This window comes from Eurytemora carolleeae, unplaced genomic scaffold, assembly GCF_000591075.1.
Source record: "Eurytemora carolleeae unplaced genomic scaffold, Eaff_2.0 scaffold1098, whole genome shotgun sequence".
Lineage (NCBI taxonomy): Eukaryota > Metazoa > Arthropoda > Copepoda > Calanoida > Temoridae > Eurytemora > Eurytemora carolleeae.
The window spans coordinates 1-7,393 of NW_019397013.1; positions in this window are offsets into that span (position 1 = coordinate 1).

Here is a 7,393-nt window from a genome sequence, read left to right on the forward strand (position 1 = left end):
TGTCTGGAAAGCTAAATCAAGTTAGGTTTAAAATAACGAGACATAGTAGAGAATATCATTTCTAGAACTTTAAGGACTGATGTCGTAATTTCTAGAACCTTATGGGACTGCTGTCGTAATTTCTAGAACTTAAAGGGACTGCTGTCGTAATATCTAGAACTTTAATGGACTGCTGTCGTAATTTCTAGAACTTTAAGGGACTGCTGTCGTAATTTCTAGATCTTTAAGGGACTGCTGTCGTAATTTCTAGAACTTTAAGGGACTGCTGTCGTAATTTCTAGATCTTTAAGGGACTGCTGTCGTAATTTCTAGAACTTTAAGGGGCTGCTGTCGTAATTTCTAGAACTTTAAGGAACTGCTGTCGTAATTTCTTGATCTTTAAGAGACTGCTGTCGTTATTTCTAGATCTTTAAGGGACTGCAGTCGTAATTTCTAGAACTTTAAGGGACTGCTGTCGTAATTTCTAGAGCTTTAAGGGACTTCTGTCGTAATTTCTAGAATTTTAAGGACTGCTGTCGTAATTTCTAGAACTTTAAAGGACTGCTGTCGTAATTTCTAGAACTTTAAGGGACTGCTGTCGTAATTTCTAGAACTTTAAGGGACTGCTGTCGTAATTTCTAGAACTTTAAGGGACTGCTGTCGTAATTTCTAGAACTTTAAGGGACTGCTGTCGTAATTTCTAGAACTTTAAGGGACTGCTGTCGTAATTTCTAGAACTTTAAGGGACTGCTGTCGTAATTTCTAGAACTTTAAGGGACTGCTGTCGTAATTTCTAGAACTTTAAGGGACTGCTGTCGTAATTTCTAGAACTTTAAGGGACTGCTGTCGTAATTTCTAGAACTTTAAGGGACTGCTGTCGTAATTTCTAGAACTTTAAGGGACTGCTGTCGTAATTTCTAGAACTTTAAGGGACTGCTGTCGTAATTTCTAGAACTTTAAGGGACTGCTGTCGTAATTTCTAGAACTTTAAGGGACTGCTGTCGTAATTTCTAGAATTTTAAGGGACTGCTGTCGTAATTTCTAGAATTTTAAGGAACTGCTGTCGTAATTTCTAGAATTTTAAGGAACTGCTATCGTAATTTCAAACTTAATCTTCCATTAGGAAAGGGGTAAACCCGATTTACACCTGTACGCCTATAAGCATTTATCTCATCAAGAATGTGGAAGAAATCGCGTATTTCAATTTCCGTATACCTTTAAAGGGAGTGTTCGCGAAAAGTTAAAGGGAGTATAGGCTAACGGCGAAAAATAAGCGCTTTTGATTGCTATTAATATCTTTCTTCTATCTGTTGTGTCTTTAAGGAGAAAATTGTTAAAAACGACTCATACTGAAAAACATAGCGTCCATACAAATTGCGAAAGTTGCAACATTCAACTCGGATCGTAAAAAAATCAATTTAATTCCAAACAAATCATTCAAAAATTACAACCAATAATCATCGATCATTTTTCGACGCATTCTTATATAGTTAATATTTCATATTTTTGAAAATATTTATTCCTGTTTCGAGGATTTATCATAATGAAGACGAAATTTTCATATTTTCCAGGAATGTTCGAAAATCCAGAGCCAGCGAAATACTATTTTAAAAACAAAATCAAACACAAAGTGTCCTTGTAAAAAATATGTTTCTTTAAAAAATGAATTCAGATTTTATTTTAATTTTGTGAAAAAGATATTTCTTGAAATCCGCAAACATATTCAATTATTTGAGATATAATATGAAATTGTATTGAAGTTATTTTTGCGAAACAAAATAGGTTTATAAAATGCATTTTCGAATTAGATTTAAGTTTTAATCTTAAAATATAAAATTAGTAAAACAACACGAGGAGTTTTATTTTAAATAAAAGTATTGGTTTACTCTGCATGTTAGAATTTCAAAATGAATCGGACTCCAGATGAAAAATAAACATGTTATTGGAATTTAATTTATTTCAAGTACATAGAATGTCGATATTGAAAGTGTTGCAGATGTTTAAATAAAACTTCCTAAACTTTCAAAAAAAACTTTCAATTTAACGATTTTCTTTAAAATAAAGTAAATTACGACTTTTCAACTCAACATAACGTTTAAATGTTCTAATTATAAGGGGTTTTTCTCTCCATAATCGATAACTATAAGACTTTCTTCTCTGTGAAAAAAACTCTGAATTTTTCTGTTGGTGCTTTTGAAATTTTTCTCAAAAAGGCTTTTTTCACTCTCCCCTTTCATGTTAACAAGGTTAGCGTGGAAAGTCACCATTTCTTCTTCATCATAGTAAATTTGCGGATTTTTCTATTTAAATTTGTGCATTTTAGAAACTTAATAATTGTCAATATTTTTCCATAAATTTTCTATTTTGAAAGTCCATAAACCTTCCCTGTGGTCATGTTAGCTTGAATAAATAATTTGGGACCGATCGGTTCAGCTGTTTTGACGCTTTGGATGTAGACATGCATAAAAAATAGATACTTTTTAGACTAATAATGTCTTTTATGTGACAAAATCTAAAAATTATTATTAATTTATTGTTTCTAAAAGGAGAAAAAACCTAAATATAATGAATTATCTTCTATTATAAAAATTTAGCACAGGTCATTTTTTTCATCAATTTAATTCTAATTGTTTAATTTCAGAATTAAGTTAATCTAAAAAATAACAATTCTGAATTTTTAAAGAATACAAAAACAAATTTAAAATACCTTTTACAGATAGATGAAACTGCACCTGAATTTTTACTTTAAAAAGTTTTTTATCTTAATTATTTAAAGGTTGACAGCATATAAATGTTTAATTTAATTTGCAAGAACAAAAGTGGCAAATTGTATTTTTTCCATTTCAATTAAGGATTATGAAATATTTTTCAAAAATTCATTTTCTAGATTAAAATGTTTAAAATGTCAAAAATTTAATTAATTATCAAAATTTTTTAGGTGTGTTATTTTGTATTTTAATGATGGCAATGTTTTCAATTTTTCCTAATCCTATTTGAGATAGCAATGTGTTCTTTTTAGGGTTTCGTTTAAATTTCACGCAGCTCACAATTCTTAAAGAATTCACGAAATCGTCGAAACTTTTTCTATAGCTAATTAGGATCATGGAATGTTGCCTAATTTACATTTTTTGTATGATTACATTAACATTTTGCGTATGATTTTATATGGGAAAAATGCTTTTTTTTAAATTCGGGAACTTAATTTTTTAATTTAAACCTAGAGATATTTTCTTCAAAAACATGCAATCGGGAAGGAGATAAAAAATCGCTAATATGAGATTTGCTACAAGCAATCATCGAAATTTTGCACAAAAAATCTTGTAAATTTTGACACCCTGTGAAAGTGCAGAATACTGAACTACAGTCTTGTTGACATGGAATAAGCAAAGTTTCTTGGAATATATTTAATCTTAAAACTATTCCAGTAAATTGTATTTTCTTTATGCCTCGTCATTCTTCCCAAATAGAATTTTGTAAAAAATGGTATATACTCACAGGCGGAATTTGGATTTAAATAACCGCCATGTTTTTTTTCTGACAAAAATTTGTCGATTATCATGCCTAAACTCCAATGTAAATTTTATTTCATATTTTATTAAATATAAAGAACATTTCTGTATTTCTTTGCAAATACTGGTTAAAATTGATAAACATGTTTTATCTAGAAAATATTTTCTCCAGAGGTTTTATTAAATTCTTATCATCATGCTATTTTCTAAACATTCCATAATTTGAAAAATAAAAAGAATATTTAGTATTTTTAACTTTAAAAAGGAACCTTACAGAAATATATTTGTTAAAGATCCCGTGTAAATATTTTGTAAAAATCCTGATAATTGATTCTTCTGCAAAGTTTTTCGCAAAAAAACAGAAAATACAACTTTTAGTTCTGTGAATGTTACATTGAGTTAATTTACCAATAAAACTGTGAACTAGGAATTGTGTAGGATTCAAGTTATGATTTCAAATAGTCCAAAGAAAATGAAACACAGTGTGCAGTGTACAGTGTATACACAGACCTATTTAACTTAATAAGTTATTGCTCATGCTATACTAGCAAAATTATTTACTTTTTAACAACATCAATACACAAAAGTTGGCTTTAATATCGTCTTCATTTTCCACTGTTTTGAGAAACTCCCTTGAAGAGGCTGATTCATTTGGTGTACTATCCCGTTTTGCCTTGCATAGTCAGCATCTCTACTGTACTGCTTAAAAGTCGGTCTAGTACTTGAATTGACCCAGAGTTTACAGTGAAATTGTCATGTTTTGTGTAGACAGATTTGAAATAAATTGTTCCAGAAAACAACAAATTCTAGAAAAGGTTTCTTAGAAGAATTTAGTGCTATATAGTTGGATAGGTTATCAGAAAAGATGAAAACATGTTCATTCTTTTTAGAAATGATAATACTTTCATCCGGTCCGGCTAGGGACAGTATCCGGTCCGGCTAGGGACAGTATCCGTTCCGGCTAGGGACAGTATCATCTACATAAACAATTGTCTTCTCATGACTTCCAGCAAACGAAACGTTTCGCAAAAAAATGCGAAAATTTTCCTTCGTATTTCGCTACCTTTTTCGCGAAAATGAATGAAGGGAAAAATGCAAAACGATTTTCCTTTTTCGCTGGAAACCCTACTTATGACCGGCCCTTCATGCATCATAGAGATCCTGATTCCTGAATAGCTTTGAAAAATTGAATCAATTTCAAAAACTGGGTCAACTTTAAAGTGTTGCGGCGACTTATACTTTATTATTTCTAGTTTTGTACAATTTAAAACTACAGCATGGTTGGCGATTACATCAATAAAATGAAGACGACTTTTATTTATTAGCAAGTAATATTCCTTTTAGTGGCTAAAATTCTAGATCGAATTCCATTTAGTAATCATAGAAAATTCTAGAACATAGTTAATTTAGAAAGTCCCTTTAATAACTATATTTATAAAAACTCTAGTCCACAGTCCCTTTAATAATTAATTTTATCAAAAACTCTAGTCACAGTCCCTTTAATAATTGAATTTAATAAAAACTCTAGTTCACAATCCCTTTAATAATTAAATTTAATAAAAACTCTAGTCCACAGTCCCTTTAATAATTAAATTTAATAAATAGTCTAGTTCAGTCCCATTGATAAATAAATTTTATAAAAACTCTAGTTCACAGTCCCTTTAATAATTAATTTAATAAAGCTCTAGCTCACAGTCCCTTTCATAATTAATTTTATTAATAACTCTAGTCCACAGTTCCTTTAATAATTAAATTTATTAAAAACTCTAGTTCACAGTCCCTTTAATAATTAAATTTAATAAAAGCTCTAGCTCACAGTCCCTTTGATAATTAAATCTAATAAAAACTCTAATTCACAGTCCCTTTAATAAATAAATTTAATAAAAACTCTAGTCCGCAGTCCCTTTAATAATTAATTTAATAAAGCTCTAGCTCACAGTCCCTTTCATAATTAATTTTATTAATAACTCTAGTCCACAGTTCCTTTAATAATTAAATTTATTAAAAACTCTAGTTCACAGTCCCTTTGATAATTAAATTTAATAAAAGCTCTAGTTCACAGTCCCTTTAATAATTAAATTCATATAAAACTCTAGTTCACAGTCCCTTTAATAATTAAATTTATAATTAGAATGAAAGCCGCCCCCCAACTTGTGGATTAAAGGATTTAATTGTCAATCTTGGGAAAGATTAAACTATTGCATAAACACTGAGCTCTTTAAAGGGACTGTTAACATAATTCCAAGGGACATGTTCGATGTAAAACGATACCGTTCCAGCCTATATCTAAGCAACGCTGATAAATCGAATAGTGAACTATTTAAACATTTTCTTTTTTGTCTCTGTTGCATAAACCACCATTGGATCATTAATTTTTATAGTTCAAAGTACAACTACAAATAAAATTACTTACTTACTGCCTCCATTAACAAACATTCTTCAGCCCCTAATTACTTACTTACACCGTCAGCCTCCATTGGAACATAGGCCATTAACTAACATTCTCCAGTCCCTCTGGAACTACATATATAATTACTTACTTGCACTGTCAGCCTCCATTGGAACAGAGGCCATTAACAAACATTCTCCAGTCCCTCCGAAACTATATATATGATGGAGCATTACGGTTTTTAGTTTTTGAAAAAAAAACTAACTCTGTTTTTTAATTCAATTATGAAGTTATTATATTTTGTTTGAAAAGTATTGAGCAATTGTATTGCTTACGAATATATAGATTAAATGAAATAATAACTAAATACTATAATAAAAGAAAAAACGACAACATTAAAGAAAGTTGTGTCTATATGGAGAAAATTGTTTAGAACGACTCATGCTGAAGAACGTAGCGTCAATACAAATTCAGAAAGTTGCAACATTCAACTCGGATCATAAAAAAATCAATTTAATTCCAAACAAATCATTCAGATATTACAACCAATAATCATCGATAATTTTTTAAAACATTTATTCCTGTTTCGAGGGTTTTTGATAATGAAGACGACATTTTCATATTTTCCAGGAATGTTCGAAAATCCAGCGCTAGTGAAATATTATTGTAGAAAAACAAAATAAAAAGTATTATGAAATATTAACTAGATACGATTGCGTCGAAAAATAATCGATGAGTACTGTTTGTAATATCTGAATGATTTGTTTGGAATTAAATTGATTATTTTCCGATCCGAGTTGAATGTTGCTTCTTTCTGAATTTGTATGGACACTACATTCTTCGGTATTATAGCCGTTTTTAACAATTTTCTCCTTATAGAATCTATAGACGCAACATATAGAAGCAAGATTAGTATCGATCAAAAGCGCTTATTTTTCGCCGTAAGCCTATACCCCCTCTCATTTTTCGCGAACACTCTCTTTATAACAATATTCACAGAAAAGGTTAACACAACAAAACAGAATTCAAAACATAATTTAAAAAACTATATTATTACAAACAAATTCAAATAAAAAAGTAAAAATAAAAAGTTCAAATAAATAAGAACAAGTTATGCAAATACAAACAAACAAGAGGAGAACAGTTACTTCAAAGAATTAAAGACAAGGATCATAAACAAATTTTTATTTGTCTAAATATGGCTTGGAAAGGTGGATCTTTTGATACTAAAATCGACATATTTTGAGAAAAAAAGACAACACTTTTTCTAGAGTTTTTGTTTTCACAAAAGGCCATTTACGATGGTCAATTTTGATTGAGCGACAAATGCCTTATGTAAATGTTTCCTAGAATTAAAAAAATAAATTAGTATTTAATGCTTGAAATTAATTCTTTTAAAATTTGTGAAAAATCTTTCACCCTTAATCAACATTATTTGAAAACCCCTTTTCAAGAACTTAATTTATTTTTAGAAGGAGTTGTCTTATTCATATCGATACCCTTCAAATATTTCCTA